The sequence below is a fragment of the Cylas formicarius genome, unplaced genomic scaffold (assembly GCF_029955315.1).
Source record: "Cylas formicarius isolate icCylForm1 unplaced genomic scaffold, icCylForm1.1 PGA_scaffold_3__17_contigs__length_32017465, whole genome shotgun sequence".
In the NCBI taxonomy this organism is placed as follows: Eukaryota; Metazoa; Arthropoda; class Insecta; order Coleoptera; family Brentidae; genus Cylas; species Cylas formicarius.
Genome location: NW_026844326.1, coordinates 2,783,267 through 2,802,002, shown reverse-complemented (window position 1 = coordinate 2,802,002; position 18,736 = coordinate 2,783,267). Strand labels below are relative to the sequence as shown.

The following is an 18,736-nucleotide window of genomic DNA, read 5'->3' as shown; positions in this document are numbered from 1 at the left end:
TACTGCGGAATGCGGTTGGATTGCACGAGACGATCGTCGTGTATTCCTTCTTATTTCCGAACTAACGGCAATTTCTATTCTTGTCCCTTGCTTTCATTTATTTACACTTGTTGCTTTTTGGAGAGGTTATATTTCAATCCTCTGTCAACGCGAATGCACTCGGCCATTAGTACAGTTAAGCACTCGACCTTTGGCCCACGTTCGTCTTCGATTTCCTAAGACGTTACTGTGTAATCTCATTCATGTGTGTATGTAATACTTGATTATTATTGGTAATAGCGGGTAGTAGTTAGGTAATATTCGGTCTCCTTGCGTTGATTAACTTCTGTCATTATTGGCCCATTGACCCTAGTGGTGTCGGAACCGAACATCTTATTGCCCGCACCATCGGTCTCTTTTTTTGGAACTTTGTGGTTTTTTTTTATTTGTAACATTTTGCCACCGGATTGCAAAAAAACTGCTGAAGATATTTCCAGGCTCCAGTATTTTGATGTGCCCTCAGGTGAAGAGTTGTCAAAGTTATCGGCAGAGATCCAGATTATCAAGAATCAGTTCGAGCAAGACGCTGAAATCCTGCGGGAAGTTGCCAAAATCTCCGCAAACATAAGAAGGACAGTAAATCGGAAAACAAAATATGAAATCACCGATCAGGGGCCTTTTATGGTGATTCTGGAGGGGATTACAATTAAGGTGGGGACTCTTCATCCTATGAACTTTGGGAAGTTACTTCAAGCGCAGAAAGTTCAAGGTATATTGAAAATTTCTAGAAAAGGAGCCAATAAAATCGGTTTGGAGTTTGACACCTCTGAGTCTGCAAATAAATTTTTATCTAATGAATCATATTCGACAGCTGGTGGGTATAATAAGTATATACCTCAAAGACTAGTCACTTGCCGAGGGTTGTTGAGGGACATTGGTGACTTAATTGATGAGGATGATTTTTACTCTGAGGCAGAAGCCAAGGTTAACATCGGAAGATCGCTAAAGCGCGTTAAGATTGTTAATGTTCGCAGACTAACTAAAAGGGTCAAATGCCCAGGTGTTCTGCCTGGCACTTTTGGTTTCAAGACAGTTCCATCTAATGATTATATAATAACATTTGAGGGTAAAACTCTTCCAGAATCAATCTGTATCTATAAAAGTGAGTGTTCAATCGAAAAATATGTTAGTCCTGTTGTCTTATGTATGAATTGTTGCAGGTTTGGTCATTGGAAAAACCAATGTAAAAGCAAGGGTAGATGTAGTTTCTGCGCTGGAGATCATCCAGTATTTCATTGTGAACTGAAAGAACAGTTTTATAAGAAGAAACCATGCCCGACAGACCACTTAAATCATGAAGGTAAATGCAGCCTGGGTAATTGCGAAATATCTCCAAAGCCAACTTGCATCCACTGTAAAGGCTCTCATCAGGCCACTGATAGATCATGTCCGGAAATGGACAGACAGAAGAAAAACAATGAGGCTATGGCATGGTACAACCTATCCTTTTTTGAAGCGGCCAAACTCTTTCCAAGAGGCCCCAAATCAAGTGAGTTTAATCGCTCTAATGAAAATTTCCCTCCTATCCATAACACGGTTGCCCCCGTCTCTCAGCCTTCCCCTAGATCTGCTTCTAAAACTTATTCTGTCATAGCAAAAAAGCGTAAGTCCCCCCAAATAGAATCAGGGTATGATAGGGACGCCCACAGGGAAGTTGAATCACACTAGCAAAAGTCAATCTTCTCCCTCATATTTAAATGACTTATCGTCAGAGTCCGAGATGGACACTGCTTCTCCAAGGGTTTCTTCCTCTGGTGAATTTTGGTATCGGTTTGAAAATTTAAAGAAAAAAGTTTTGTCCAATATACCCAGTAAAAGTGCTTACCATGAAATTGAGAGTCTTTTTGAATCCCTGCCTCCTCCCGGAGGATGCAGGTTTTAATTTATTAATGTTCCCAGATCGACAGTCAAATCTTTCTGTTAAAATTAGTAATTTCTCAATTATTCACTGGAACACTTGCGGTATTAGAAGTAATCGTGATAGTATTATTAGACTTATTCGTGACTTTGGTCCGGATATAGTCATGATTAATGAATCTTTTTTACTCCCACATATCAAGTTTTCCTTGTCTGGTTTCTCCTTTGTCAGGGACGATCGTATGGATGGGTATGGAGGGATTATTGTTTTTTTACGCTCCAACATCGGGTATAATGTTTTAGATGTGTCAGATATCCCCAGGCCGGATAGATGTCAGGTTATAGTGTTGGAGATGGACAGCCTTTTTCTAGTTTCGATGTATAATCCTCCTGACCTTCCTATGTCTCGTTTGTTCTTAGATACTTTGGTTGATAGACTTAGGTCAAAACCCGTTTCCTTTGCTGGTGATGTAAATTCTCATAATGAAGAGTGGGGCTCTACAATTAAAAGCTATGTCGGTCTGGCTAACGGCTCTTTACTATCAGACTTTATTAATGATAACAACTTCTTTATTCTTAATGACGGGTCTGCCACCCGATTTACAGGAAATGACTCCCGTTCTGTCCCCGATTTGGTATTTTGTTCACACGAATTGGCTCATGTTGCCGATTTCCGGGTGTTATTCGACAGAGGGTTTAGCGATCATTTCCCGATACTGTGTCATATTCGGTGTAAACCGGACAGTTTACATCATCCTGCTCAAGCGTATCTCCTGAAGCACAATGTTTCTAAGGCAGAGTGGGACAAATTCTCTGAATCGATTAGTATTGGTTTAAGCAACCCCCTTATTACGTCATACGACCAGTTCTACAAGGTAGTCATGGACGCGGCTGATGCTTCCATACCCCTTCATAAGAGCGGGCGTAAATGTGGACTTCCTTGGTGGGATCACGAGTGCTCGTTAATGATCGCTAAAAAGAGAGAGGCTTTTAGAAATTATAAAATTTCCCCTACTCTAGAGAATTATGTTAATGTAAAAAGAACTCGGGCCAGTTGTAGAAAATTTCTTAGGGAAAAGAAAAGGGCGGGATTTAAAAAATTTTGCCAGAGTTTATCTCCCAATGAAAGTGCTAGGTATGTATGGAAATGTGTGAAAAGATTTTCAAAGGCTATTAACCGGGCTAATTGTCACCTCCCACTTAACTTTTCAGTACCGGCGGAATTGTTGGACTCCTTAGTGGGTCATACCGATGGTGTCGTTGAGGAGACAAGTTTAGAGGGGGATAACAACACTGCAGTTTCTCCCTTGTTTACTCTTGATGAGTTTATCGCTGTAGTTAGAAGTCGTAAAAACACATGCCCCGGCTTGGATAGAGTTTCTTTTGAGTTAATAAAGCATCTACCAATAGAGGGAGCCGTGTTCTTAGTGAATTTTTACAACAAATTATTGAGAAATGAGTGCAGTATAACTGATAGTTGGAAGACGCAGCTGGTTGTTCCAATATTAAAGCCGTTTAGGGATCCTAATCTTCTTAGTTCTTATAGGCCGATTAATTTGTCATCTACATTCGGTGCTGGTGCTGGAGTCAATATTAAAGTGCCGAGTAGAGTGGTTTCTTGAACATCACAGATTGCTATCAGAATCTCAAACGGGCTTTAGGCGCGGTAAGTCCTTTATGGATAATGTTTCCATCATAACAAGTCATATTTTGTGTGCTCAAAGCAAAAGTGTTCCTACTGTTATGGTTGCATTGGATATTGTGGGTGCTTATGATAATGTTAACATCCCCATGCTAATAAAAGAGATGGATAAGCAGGGTATACCTAGGGATGATATAGGGTTAATCAATCGACTTCTCCTCAACAGGAACCTATTTGTTAGGGATGCTGTTGGGCACCTTTTGGTCGGACCTAGATCAACCAGTAAGGGAGTCCCTCAGGGATCTCCCTTAGCGCCTCTTTTATTCAATATATACGTAAATTCAATTAAGTTAGTAATTCCTCATAGGGTTTCTATTTTCCAGTATGCGGATGATATTGTTCTTCTATGTAGCGATGTCAATGTCCTCTTTGTTATAGGCTTGATGAATAAAGCCTTGGTGGCCGTGGCTGATTGGATGCATAGGTTTAACTTGCAGCTTAGTCCGCAAAAGTCGTCTGCTATTTTATTCTCTAGATCTGCTTTGGTTGGACTTCCCGACTTGGTAATTAATAGTGTAAATATTCCCTGGAAAAATGAAATTAGGTACCTGGGAGTTACATTTGATGCTAAGCTTACGTGGGTTCCACAGGTTGGCAGAATGATTCACAAGGCAGCTAGTGGAATTAATATTATGAGATTTCTATCCAGGACATGGTGATATTTTATAAAGCTTTTGTGCGTTCCCATCTTGACTATGGTTCTATGGTACTGGGGTGCTGCGGGAAAAAAACCCTGTCTGGTCTGGATAGGATTCAATATCAGGCTTTAAGAGTGACATTGGGTATGATGAAATCAACTCCAATTAATATTTTATTGGGAGAGGCTTGTGAAACAAGTTTGGAGGTGAGGAGGATTATGTTGGCTTCTAAGTTTTTGGTCAAGTCCCTTAGACTCAGAAATAATCCTAGTTTCTTAGCTACCCAACGGTTATATATTGCCTATCAAGAAAATCATAACTTTTTTAGAAGGAAGGCGAATTTACCCTTAGTTGAGGCATTTGACTACACCGCCACATATCATAATATTATCGATAGTGGAGACGTTCTAGCGTGTTTTAAGAAGGACCTGGCCCCTCAGCTTACGCCTATTAATTTTGTTGATTCCAAAATTGAGAAAGGGGTGGGTCTAAATGAAACTGAGTTTCGGGAATTTTGTTCTAAAATGTGGACCGGGGAAGAGACATTTATATTTACCGATGCCTCTAAGGGACCAGATGATAGAGTTGGCTTTGGAGTATTTATTCCGTCTCTCAATGTTAGGGTCGGGCATGGGTTGAATAGCGCGTTTTGTATTTGCTCTGCAGAAATGGTAGCTATTAGTTACGCCCTAGATCTTATATTAGATTATAATATTAAATAGGCAGTAATTGTCTCCGATTCCAAAAGTGCCCTGCAGAGCTTCGGATGCAGTGCGGTTGAAGCTTCCAACAGCTACATTCTACTAGATATTAAAGCAAAGATTGGTATTTTGAAGCGCAGACTTGGGGGGAAAATATCGTTATGCTGGATTCCAAGCCATTCGGGGATAAGACATAATGAAACGGTGGATAGAATAGCCTTAGAAGCTAGACTTTTAGACCCGCTGAATTTATCCCGATAATTAGAGCAAAGATGTGGCACATCTGGGCCATCAAGTGGAGAGAGTGGGGCCGTTCAAAGGGCAGACTTTATAGTGCAGTTTATAAGACACCTCCAACAGTTCCATGGTTCCACAAACTGCAGCTGTCTAGAAAGGAGATTACAACAGTGTGCAGAATGAGGAGTAATCATTGTAGTTCCCCAGTACATCTTTACAAGATAAACGTCAAAATATCTAACCTGTGTGCTTGTGGAGGGGTGGGAGATATTGAACATATTTTGTTTGATTGTGCTCTGCATCGGAATAACTCCCAAATTTTGTATGAGTCCCTCATTGATGCCAGCTTACCCGCTCCTATTAGTGCCTTTTCTGCACTTTTTCACCCTGGATGTATGGATTCTGTTGCACGACTTGTGGTTAGATTCCTTGATGCACGTGGTATCTGCTTATAACCGCATTTGGATTTGCTAGCTCATGGTCTATGGGTTGGTTTTAATCATCATGTATATTAGTTAGAATTTCAAAAGAAGAACTCCTTCGCTGGAGAAGATCCGAAAACTCGACATTTAGAACTTCTGAGATTAGTCTCCTTCGCTGGAGAAGATCCGAAAATCCTCGACATTTGGAACTTTAAAGTTTAGTCTCCTTCGCTGGAGAAGATCTGACAATCCTCGACATTTGGAACTTCAAAAATCAGTCTTCTTCGCCAGAGAAGATACGAAAATCCTCGACATTTAGAACTTCAAAATTCTGTCTCCTTCCTGGAGAAGATCCGAGAATCCTCGACGGAAGTCGGCAATGGGCGAATGATCCTGGTAGTCGTGCCCAACAGCTATCTGTGAAACGCATCATTGAATTGAATTGAATTGAATGGAACTTTGTGAAACTTCATCGATCTTTCTTTGGCTTTACGATTTCCGCCGGTGCAAGTGGTTGCAACATTTCAATCCGAATAAGTTTGTGGCATCTCGTAGTTTTCGAGGATTAAACCGGATTGAAATCGTATAGAAGTTGCGGATCGTCGTCTTGTTGGTAGTATTTTGCTTGGACGTCCCCAACATTACAGCTTAGGCTGGATTAAAGCTAACAACCTAGCACCTGGCACTCTTCACCGCCACCCACGATCATCAGGCGCAAGTTTCACAATTTATTTCACACTTTGCAAGTAATTATGAACTCCGCAACTCATTATTTTGTTTTGTAGGGGTTTTTTTTTTTGTTCTGGTTTTTGGTTTTGGATTTGGTTTTCCTTTTGGAAACAGTTTTTGATTGTTGGACTGGTTTTGGCTTCCCATTTGGAACTGGCTTCCCCAGTTCCGGTTCAATTGGATTTGGTGATTCCTTACATCGTGGACGGCACGTGTTATGAATTCTGCAACTCAAGAATTCGTCAAGTCATGATGATCATTCGATATGACCCGGTTAATAAATTCGCATTTTTTTAACAGCAATATCTATTTCGTTGTTGGCATAAATTTCCCCCTAATACGATAAGCATTTTCGTAGAAAACCGTAATTAACCGGAAGGAACGTCCTCGAATGTTTGGATTATTTTAAATTCGTTATCGCAGAAGGAAATGAAGTTATTAACAAGTAACCGCCGAGAGTCAGTCTTCATTCTTTGTTTTTTTTTTTGTGTTTCAGCGCTTAGAAAAGAAAAGTGTTAGGTAATTCTGGAACAATTCGAGAGTGAGACGCTTATTCCTTGCAGAACCGTTAAAAACGTTTGTTCAGCCGAGAAGACCACCTCGCGAGGCACTGGGATTGACGCGCAGCAGTACAAATTTGCGACGTTTGCGACAGGATATCCAAGTCCGTGGGGGCCCTCCGACGTCATCAACGCAAGAAACACGAGGTCCCCAAGGCGAAAAGACCCGCCGCAGGCCCTATTCCTGCCGACGAACCCAAGCGTTGGAGATGATACCTACAGGAATGTAAGATTTTTGTTTTTGATTCCCGAACAATTCACATTATTATATTTGATTGCTTCGACATCATCATCATCCATTGTGCCATTGGTATTGGTATTGGTATTGGTATTAAAGGGGGGCGCCCTCGCGGGCGGCCAAGCACTTAGGCCACCAGATGGGCCCGTTGTGCCCCCAGGCCGCTCTAGAGGGCGTCCATAATGCCGCCCCTCCTATAGAAGGTCAGCAACTCCTTTAGCCCAATACCGCGCACTGAGTCCGGATCGATCAGGGCCGTTCCGAAGACTCTCCTCTCCTCCCCTTCCATGCACCACCTACACTCCGGGTCGTCTCCAATGCCTAGCAAGCAAAGATGCCTCCTAAGCGTGCAATGTCCTGTGTAGGCCCATGTTAGTGCTCTACACTCCCTTCTGGTCAGTCAAAGCAGCTCCCTGGTCCGAGGAAGGGCGGACCCATCCATCATAAGCCTCGCCTGCCTCATTCCCGGAGCAACTCTCCAGCCCCCCGAGGCCCTGTCTCTCGTCCAGGGTTCGAGAGCTCCCCGCCTCACACACGGGGCGATCCCCAAGCGGAGCTCTGGCCCTATATGCCTAGGCGAGGAGCCCTCTCTGGATAAGGCGTCCGCTGCCTCATTGCCCCGGATACCGGTGTGACCCGGGACCGAGATCAACGTGACCTTTCTCTCCTCAGCCACCCTCCTCCGTACCCCTTTGCACTTCTTTATCAACAAGGAGCGCGTACGCCCTGACTTCAGCGCCATGAATGCAGCCCTACTATCCGAGCAGAAGAAGACTCTCCTGCTCGTGGTTGAGCCGAAGCACCTCTCTGGCCGCCGTCAATAAAGCAAAAATTTCCGCCTGAAACACAGTGCATTACTGACTCAGGGACCGACAAGCTCGATCCCGTTGTCTCGCAGTATGCTCCAGCTCCGGCCAGATCTCCCATTCTGGACCCGTCCGTGTACCAGACAAGTGTATCCCAGGAGCCGACTCTGCCCTCTCTCCAATCTTCCCTTGATGGATAGTGAAAGGTCAATTTGTCAAAGAAGGTTATCTCGGGGATCATGACGTCACTCCGTATGCCCATGATCCCCGCGACAGCCCTCTAAAATATCGTACGGACCCCGATTGAAGATTGACTCCCTCCAGAGCCCGCAGCTCGCCAGCCTCTCAGCTGTCCTGGCCGCCTTCATCTGTACCCGATCCGCCAAAGAGGGCAACCCCACCAGAGCCTCTAGGGCCCTCGTGGGCGCCGTTCTCATGGCGCCCGTTATGCAGAGGCAAGCCAATCTCTACAGTTTGTCAAGAACTAGCCTTGCTCCCGCTCTTTTGGTCCCCGGCCATCATGCCACTGCCCCATGCGTGAGCATAGGCACCACCATGGTACCGTAGATCCACTGCACGATCTTCGGCCCCAGACCTCAAGTGCCCCCTACCGCTCTCCGGCACGCCCACAGAGCTCCAAAGGCCGACCTGGTCCTTGATCTTATATGTTCCTGGAAGGTTAACTTAGAGTCCAACCATACGCCCAAGTACTTGACACTTCCGCTTTTCCTTCTCCACCTTGCTAGGATTGACAGCCATCTTGCTGTCCAGGCACCATTGTGAGAATCTTGCCAATGCTCTGTGTTATTATCACAAGGTCGTCTGCATATGCCTGAGCATAGACCCCGTGTTCTTCCCTCAGAATATGCAATTTCTCGTTCACCACTAGGCATCACAGGAACGGGGACAAGACCCCGCCCTGTGAACAACCCCGTGATGAACCGATGGAGACCTGCTCCCCACCCAGTCTTGCCTCAATCTTCCGGTCGCTTTTGCATGGAGCGGATCCACCTTACAATGGCCGTCCCCACTACAGTACTCTCCACCGCCCTGCAGATCGAGTACAGGGCCGTGTTATTGAATGCCCCTTCGATGTCAGCGAACACGCACACCGACAGCCGTCCCGAGCCCATACCCTCCTCCAACCTGGAAGTCAGATGGTGAAGAGCTGAGCCCACAGACCCGCCACTTCGGTACGCATGCTGAGCTGGCTCTAAAGGGGACTCCAGCTCCACCCGGTCCCTCAGATACCGGTCCACCAGTCTCTCGAGAGTCTTCATAATGAAGTTGGTGAGGCAAACGGGCCGGTACGACTTCGGGTCCGTGTAGTCACTCTTCCCTACCTTGGGAATGAACACTACCCTGCTGTGTCTCCACAGGTCGGGCACGTACCCCCTCGCAATGGAGGCCCTGAACAGGTCCATCAGCGGGCTGGTCAGGAGACCTCCGTCCCTTTGCAGCAGAGCCGGAAATACTCCATCCTCGCCCGCCGACTTGAAGGGGCCAAAGCTGTCAATAGCCCACCTCAGCCTACTATGGGTAACCACCCTCCTTGCCCTGGCGTAGTCGCATCCAAGACGACCCCCGGCTTCAATATTCCCCCCTGTGTCCGGATCAGCAGACCCTGGGAAGTGCGTGTTCAGCAGCTGTTGTAGTGTGTCCGCTGGTCCAGCTGTGTAGCCACCGCCGGTCCTGCGGACCACTCCCAGTCTTCCCGCAGGGTCACTTCTGAGTACCCTAAGGTGCCTAGCCGCGTCCGGGGTATTCATTACTCCGTCGCAGTAGGCCCTCCAGGCCCTCCTCTGTGATTACCGTAGTTCTTTTTTGTACTGTCTGCGAACCTCCCTATAGAGTCCTATACAGTCCGCACGTTGGCTGGTGCTCCTCGCTGTATTGAACAGCCTCCGCACTTTCCTCCTGAGACGCTCCAGGGAAGAGCTCCACCAAGGAGTCCACCCCGCCCTATGCTCCTCTGTCTCAGGGCAGCTATTCTCGAACGCCCCTATCATAGCGGAGCTGACTCGGTCGGCGGCCTCGTCAATCTCCTCCATTGTCCGGTGTTTCCTTGGTAAGCCTGCTAGGCGCCAAGCGAGCTCCTCTCTCTAGAGTTCCCAGTTTGTTGCGTCCTAAATCTAACGGGTTCCCGAACACCCATCTCCAACCCAAAGGTGATGTATCTATGGTCCGACATAGAGTCCTCCCCACAGACACACCACCCAGTTATTTCTGGGAGCAGAGCCCTGGACCGAGCTCCTACCCGTCGTGAAAAACGTGGGTTCTACCCCTACAGCCCTGCCGAGGCCATGAACTACACGAGGTCTCCCCCCCTTCTATTCGTTGCCGCGCTGCCCCACAAAACGTGATGAGAATTGCTGTCGCAGCCAATCAAAAGAGGAAGATTCGCCTCCTCACAGTAGGAGACCAAGTCATTGATCTCCTGCGGAGGGCAGCTGCGGTCGCCTGGAAAGTACGCAGAGGCGACTACTACCTCCCTCACGCCGTCCCGAGTGGGGGATCTGACCAGAATTGGAACCAGGTCCCTGACACACACTGACGCTCTAGTGAATGTAATTTCACAATAGATAGACGCCATAAGGATAGTAAGATATATATATATATATATATATATATATATATATATATATATATATATATATATATATATATATATGATGACACTATATTCCGGGATATCATCCGTTCGCTCGTTGAACTTCAACTGGAATCCCGCAGACGTTTCGCCAAAATCTCACTTGGCATCTTCAATGCTCGCGCTCCGAAAACACTTCGAACAATATATATATATATATATTGTGTTCGAAGTGTTTTCGGAGCGCGAGCATTGAAGATGCCAAGTGAGATTTTGGCGAAACGTCTGCAGGATTCCAGTCGGATGCAAGATTTGCAGGATTCCAGTCGGATGCAGGATTCCAGTCGGAGTTCAACGAGCGAACGGATGATATCCCGGAATATAGTGTCATCATATATATATATATATATATATATATATATATATATATATATATATATATATATATATATATATATATATATATATATATATATATATATATATATATATATATATATATATATATATATATATATATATATATATATATATATATATATATATATATATATATATATATATATATATATATATATATATATATATATATATATATATATATATATATATATATATATATATTCTCACGTATTGATTCACGGATGGAAAAATGTGATGACACTATATTCCGGGATATCATCCGTTCGCTCGTTGAACTCCGACTGGAATCCTGCATCCGACTGGAATCCTGCAAATCTTGCATCCGACTGGAATCCTGCAGACGTTTCGCCAAAATCTCACTTGGCATCTTCAATGCTCGCGCAGTGTTCGAAGTGTTTTCGGAGCGCGAGCATTGAAGATGCCAAGTGAGATTTTGGCGAAACATCTGCAGGATTCCAGTCGGATGGAGGATTCCAGTCGGATGCAGGATTCCAGTCGGAGTTCAACGAGCGAACGGATGATATCCCGGAATGTAGTGTCATCATATATATATATATATATATATATATATATATATATATATATATATATATATATATATATATATATATATATATATATATATATATATATATATATATATATATATATATATATATATATATATATATATATATATCTGTGTGTGTGTGTGTGTGTGTTTTCGGAGCGCGAGCATTGAAGATGCCAAGTGAGATTTTGGCGAAACGTCTGCAGGATTCCAGTCGGATGCAAGATTTGCAGGATTCCAGTCGGATGCAGGATTCCAGTCGGAGTTCAACGAGCGAACGGATGATATCCCGGAATATAGTGTCATCACATTTTTCCATCCGTGAATCAATACGTGAGAATATATATATATATATATATATATATATATATATATATATATATAGCGGAGGAAGTGACATCCACCTTTGCTATTTATAGAACGCATTTTTTGTCAGCTATTCGGGTGCAAGGTCATCGTCGTTATTTAGTTTAGCGTTTTACATTCTTCGAAAGTGGCGAAAACAGAAAAGCGACGTGTTGCACTTAATTAGTACATTGCAACATTACAATGTTCGAAAATAGGTTGGTGCTCTTTGTTCTTTCTTATTTTAACGATGTTTAGTAATATTTAGAAAATACAAAAAAAAAATCAAAAATCGCTAGAAATATTTTTTATGACTTTAAACAATAGTGTATTAACTAACTGTTATCTGGCAACTCCTTGGGCACGGGTTCAAGTGATATTCATGTTAGAGCTCTCGAAAAAAAAATTTTGACCCCAATTACTGTTATTCTTAGAGAAAAACAATCTGAAATATCTCGACCTGTAAGGAGAAAACATTATTGCTTATCAAAACGTCGGAAATTTCGTAAGGCACATAGAGACATCGTGACGAATTCCAAGTACAGAAAATTTCGTCGCTAAGTAAAAAATCGAAGAAACGGATTAACTAAGAGAAAGAGAAAAAAATTCAAGATTTCAGTCACATTTGAAAAAATGATTAAAATCGCGGTAAATACAGCTAATTATATCGAAATTATTACTACAAAATCTTACATTTGAATGCTGTTGGAAAACGATATAATAAGTAAAGTCAATATCCAGCCAGCTCAAAAGTGCGAGTAAAAACTCATTTGCGTCCTGCTGCTGATTCTGAATAAACAAATTTCCGACGCAGCGACGTAGTTCAACAACATTGTTCATTGTTTTGTTCATAATTTTATAAAGAGATTTATTAATTCCAGTGTCATTTTTGAAATTGAATTACGAAATTCCTGCAATGCGAGCAAACATTGAACACTGGAATTTGCGTAACATGACACGTGATCATTATTTGTTAATTTAGGATTTACAAAATTGTGTTCCCTTGATTGCGATTCGTCGTTAATTGTACTAACGGATATGTCGCTAGAATCGGACGACATATTTATAAAATTTCTTTCTGGCGAAGACGGACTAATCTGCTGGTTAGTGTCAAGATTATAAATAAAATTATTTTTACCTGAATTGCATACTTGCTCGATACAGGTATGGGGAACATAATCTTTATAGATATTAATCGCAATGGCGTTATGGTAACTGTAGACGGTTTGGAATGTATTAGCTATTATAGTCGGGAAATTGCTAAAACACCAATCTATATGGGTATTTCCCTTGGTCGTTGGAACGTTAGTTTTTAAGGCTGGTGTAAAATTATTCCTTTTTAGGCATTCGAATAGTAAATTATTGTTTGCTAAAAGCAGATCGCAATTGAAATCGCCTATTATCAGACACTTTTCGTGTTTGATATCGGTAAAAATGCGTTCCAATATATTTACGGAATCGGAGAGATTAAATTTAGGGGGAATGTATACTGCTAACACATTGACCTCGTCATTAATTTCAAATAATATAGCTTGAAACACAATGGAGTTTATTTCATTTGTATATTCGTTTGTTATTTTAACATTATCCTTTCCGGTCTTTCGGTGGCACAAAATCCCGTAGGGTTTGCGCATTACAGTGTTGCAGATTTTCCCGAAACAGGTAAAGTTTTCAACATCGATGCTGTCTGTATCGCGAACCCAACTTTCTACAAACACCAAAATGTCGGCGTTTTTGAACACTGGGTTATTTACCGCAATTTTTTTGTTTTTGTTGAAACTTTGGATGTTTTGATAAGCTAACGTAACCTTATCATGATCACCAAAATATTGTTTGGCGTACGTTGTAATTAATGATTTATTCTCTTTTAAATTCCTCAATTCTGTAAACGTTATGTCGGTTGCGAGAGGTTTAGAGGGCGCTTTGAAATCACCAAAAATATACAAACCTTGTAACGAAGTCGCCCGACTGCAAGCCGCATAAAGCGAGCTCCGGTTCATATTTTTTAGAATATGTACCGCAACATGTTTATAAGTTGCTCCTTGGCTTTTATGAACAGTAATGCCTTCCGCTGGAAGAATGGGGTATTGTGACCTTTCCACATGAATATTACTTCCTTTTTTCACTTTTATCGCTCTAGCAGTCTTAAGAATTGGAGTCCAACTGCTTGGTAACTTTTGAGCTTTAATAACTTTTTCAAATTGTTTTCGTACATGTTGGCCGACTTTTGAATCGTAAAATTCCATCCATAACCTAATAGATGTAGTGGTGTTATCGTAATCAATTTTTCTTAAAATTCCCGTCGCGCCATTAACAATACCGTCTTGAGTATTAATATTCACCGTGTTCATATATTTGGCATCGATCTGTAGTGTCAATGTATGTATAAGACCGAAACTTTCGGATTTTTTTAGTCCGAGAGCGTGATTTAGAAAGGTTTGTCGCAATTGCTCTGAACATGCACCTTCCACTACATCTTTTGCAATCGATATAGCTCGCTCAGTTGTATAGGTTGCTAGTTTTTTTAAATTGTACGCGTCAACTTCGTCGTTACTTCTAAACAAATGTATTGTCATTTCTGGTAAAGTTTCGTAACCTTTCATTTGTCTGGACTTTATTAATTTAATGTCCTCGTTTGACATATTTCCTAAGCCCATGTTATTTAAAGTCATTGCGAATGTTTTATCTTCTCTTTGGCGCATAATTTCCGTGAGTTCGAAATATTTAAATTTATCCCATAAATATGTACCACATATTGGGGCAAATATATCGTTTTTAAAATGAGAGAATATCCACTTGTCTCCAACTGGGGGTAATTGTTTTAAATCTCCAAATAGAAGTATCGAGATTCCACCAAATTCAGTGTCGCTTTTGAAAATTTGCTTTAGTCTTTGATCGACATGATGTAGCATTCTTGCACCCACCATAGAAAACTCGTCCACGATGATCAACTTTAGGTTGATGAGTGTAGTGTGAATACTGTTTAAAGTGTCTGCGTTTAAAGGTATTATGAAAAATGACTGACTGATTTACTGGTAAAACAAAGGAAGAGTGTAGTGTCAAACCTCCAATTAAAAACGCGGCTTTGCCAGTCGGTGCAGTAAGTAAAACTTTTATTGTATTTGGATCATTGCCTGGTTGGGAGTTGAAATATCTCAGAAGTTGTTGATGGATGGCTTTTATGAGACGACTTTTTCCCACACCAGCTCCTCCGCAAACGATATTATACATTTTATTATTATCAATAGTTTCCTTTAAAACATGATTGAGATATTCATATTGCTTCTCATTTAATGTAGCAATTATCTCATTAAACTCGTCTGGAATTTGGTGCGGAGTTGGAAATGTCTGTTCGTCCGTTTTTTCGATGGCTGGATCGTTCATGAATTCAAATGGATCAAAGTTAGGTCTGTCTAAGCCGAAAACCATGTGTTCCGGATCTAAATCTTCTTCCAATGCCGTTGCGATAACGTTATCTAAATATTGATCGGCTTGAATTAGAGCTTCGTCTAAAACGTTGGGATCTAATTTTGTGAATTTTTCAAGATTGTTTCTTATATCTTCATTGTAAGCAACGTAGAGTTGTTTATGATCAACGTTCTCTATTTCAGTTTGCTCGTTTCTCCACGGCACATAAAGCATCAATTGTTCTCTATAGAAATTGATTTCGTCTTGCTGTAGGTCGTACCCGCGCCACATGATAATGTTGGCATGTTTTTTTTTTTAAACAAAAATCCGCTACCATCCTTTAGCGGTAGTTGGTTAACTTTATTTTTTCGTTCGTCTTTGGAAGCGAAATAATAAAACGCCGCGAACTCGGCTAAGCATAATGTTTCCAACGAATCGGGTCTTTGGACGTAGTGATCGAGCAAGCCGTGTGCAAATATGTCTGTGCTTTCCGGATCCAGCTGTTGTAAAGCTAATTTAGGTCGGAGCATACGTACTCTTTGGTTACTCGGTTTAGTATCAATATATTTTGAATTTGTGCATGTTTCTGATTGATGTAATTTTAATAAGGTGTATGTTGCTTCCTGAGCGGAAATTTCGCTTGCATTAAGGAAAACGTGACCTAGTGCTTTCAATTGCGCTTTTAGATCCAAAGGCGTCTAATATAAACTGTATATCCACATTTGATTTTTGCAAGCTTAAAATGTCCTCATTATAGGGGTTTACGAAACAATCTATCAAATTACGTTTTAAAAATATGGTTGTAGTTTTAATATTCTGCCTGATAATGGTTTCGTACTGTTGTTGAGTAAGCGATAATCGATTCAAGTATTCAGAAAAAGATATATCTTCTTTGTGTTCATTTATAAACTTGACGATTTCTTGGTATTTGGTTTTAGCTGATTTTAGTGTATTCGGTTCCGTTTCAACTAATGGTTCTAGAATACTTACTTTGTCCATCGGTAAGAACGGAATTCCATATCTACAAAATTTAATTCCTCTAATTTCTTTTTTGCATGATTTTGAGTGATGATGAATTTGATATTTGATTACATCTTGAACACCTGACGCTTTATTGTCGCATGTGATGTATTTTCCCACAAATTCCGTACAAGCAATAATTGAATTTGGATTCGATTTGTTATATACCGGAGCATCGGTTAACCACAAGAGTCCGTGGACATGTGGACTGCCTCGATGCTGGAATTCTACTCTATAATAATAATGGTCAATGGGATTTTCTTTGAACGGGCCTTCTTCGGATTTCATATAATTTAGTAACAAATGAAAGCGATTGTCGAAATAGCGGGCGCAGGTCACGGGATCTTCTCTTATCAGGCGTGTTTTTTCTGATATGGGAAGATTTATTGCTTCCGTTTCATTGACATCCTTGCCATCGACCACTTTACATAATATTATAAGCAATTCTGGCCATGCTGTTTCCGCTGCGGATATAGTAAAGAACATAGTGGGGACTCCAAATTGCCTTATCATAGCCACTAGTTTACCTTTTTCTGATTCCCAGTGTGCCGGACTATTGACAATCTTTCTCAAGAATCTAAACCCTAAATCCCTGTTTATAAGTTGATCCAAGCATTCTTGTTGGAGAATTTCTCTTGCTTTGTATTTATTGGGGTTTTTATTAATATTTTGTCTTAAACATATATTAATAGCATCTACTATGTAAATTAATTGCAATTTTTTAGACATATACAATAGCAATATTGTTTTCGCGAATCTTCTGTCATGGAACATAATTTGTAATTTGGCTATGTCTCTATAACTCACTTTTACCGTAAATTCACGTTTGTGACCACCGAATATTGTTGGGAAGGATAGTTCTTCGGCATATCGGTCCAGCATTAAACGAAGTGGGGTTTTGTTTTCGCCGGGCGCAAACGAAATATTGTCAAATCTAGTATTATCCAATAAGGTTTCTTCTCCTCCAGGATTTAAGTTGTCGAACCTATCCCCCCTTTCGAATTCATCGTTCGTTAATTCATCCATAAGATTATTTAACGCGTCTTCGAATTTGTCAGTGAAGTCATAATCTTCAATAACTTGTTCGGTGGAGACGTTGGAACATGGAATATTATCCTCAATATGAATCCTGTGGATTGAATTGTTAAATTGCTGGTTTGTTGTAATTGAATTTGATGACGATGCTATGCTCATTATTTCAACCAATTCGGAATTTCCTTGATCAATGGTAATTGGAGATGAGGTGACATCTACTCGATGGTCGTTAGGTTCTTGATTGAGAAAATCTGATTGCCAATTTTCAGAAAATGTAATGCCTTGTTCTTGATATAGTGGTTGATTTATTAAATATTTCAACACATCCATAACTTTTTTTGGGCGAATTGTTTCGCATAAATAGGCTTTATCGTGACTTATTCTCTTTTTAAGTTTTAATTGAATGGTATGTGTATCGTTTACATTCCTGGGGAGAATTTTTGTAGTAGTGTCCACATTTAGCGGCACGTTTACGACTTGTCCTTTTATACCACATTGCCTATCATAACCCAACTGCTTAATTTGCATGAAGGGTATTCGCGGCGCCACCAATCTTTCTTCTAATACCGTTAAATCTTTTAATATCAAAAATGATTTTGTAATTTTGGGCGCATAGTTTTGGGAGAACCGGTTTTCTTGTTATCGAATAGTAACATGAATTACACATAATGTTTGAATTTGCTTTGTTGAAAATTTTTTTGCAAAGTTCCATTCCATACTTGTTTTCCCAATTTTCACGGTTTATCTTATGACATTGTCGAGGAAACCATAACCGCATGCAGCATGTACATATTTCCTTTGGACCTTCTTTAATTAGTTCTCTAAATTTTTGTTGAGCAGGATTGTGAATATGAAAGATGGGTTGTTGGGATGCTCTTTTATTACGTACTGCAATTCTATTTCTTTCTCTTTCGATATTTCGTAATATCTCATTTTGTCTTTGTTTTTCAACTAAATTTTTCTTTTTTTCCCGCTCGGTAGGATCGTTTAGATATTTGGTCCTTTTAGCGATTGTATTTTTTTCTTGTTCGAGATTTTTAAATGTTTCGTTTTGACGTCTTGTAATCACCGCATTTTTTTGTGGTGAAGAATCCTTCTGGTATTTCATTCTCTTTGCGGCTGTGTTTTGTTCTTGTTCGAGACTTCTAAATGAATCGTCTTGCCGTCTCTTTCTTATTGCACTTCTTTGTTTTTCTTTTTGAATAGGATTATTTTGATATGCTGTCCTTTTTGCTATCGTATCCTTTTCTTGTTCAAGGTTTCGATATATTGGATTTTGTCGTTTAGTTTGTACTGTATTTTTATTTTTGTCCGATTCAGAAAAAATTTGGCTTTGTTGCTTTTCTTTAGTACCATTTTTTTTATTTGCTTCGCTTGGCTCTGAATAATTAATTTTTGAAGATTTATCATTTTTTTCTTTCCGCAATAATTTTTGT

At 41.0% G+C, this 18,736-nt stretch overlaps 1 long non-coding RNA gene across 1 annotated transcript; it reads left to right on the top strand.

Annotated features, from left to right (window-relative positions):
- The first annotated feature begins 433 nt into the window (after nucleotides 1-433).
- On the top strand, nucleotides 434-6,040 carry LOC132699495 (uncharacterized). The gene is made up of 3 exons (XR_009618512.1): nucleotides 434-748; nucleotides 1,200-1,528; nucleotides 5,690-6,040. It is a non-coding gene; the product is annotated as an uncharacterized LOC132699495 (long non-coding RNA).
- Nucleotides 6,041-18,736: the final 12,696 nt, after the last annotated feature.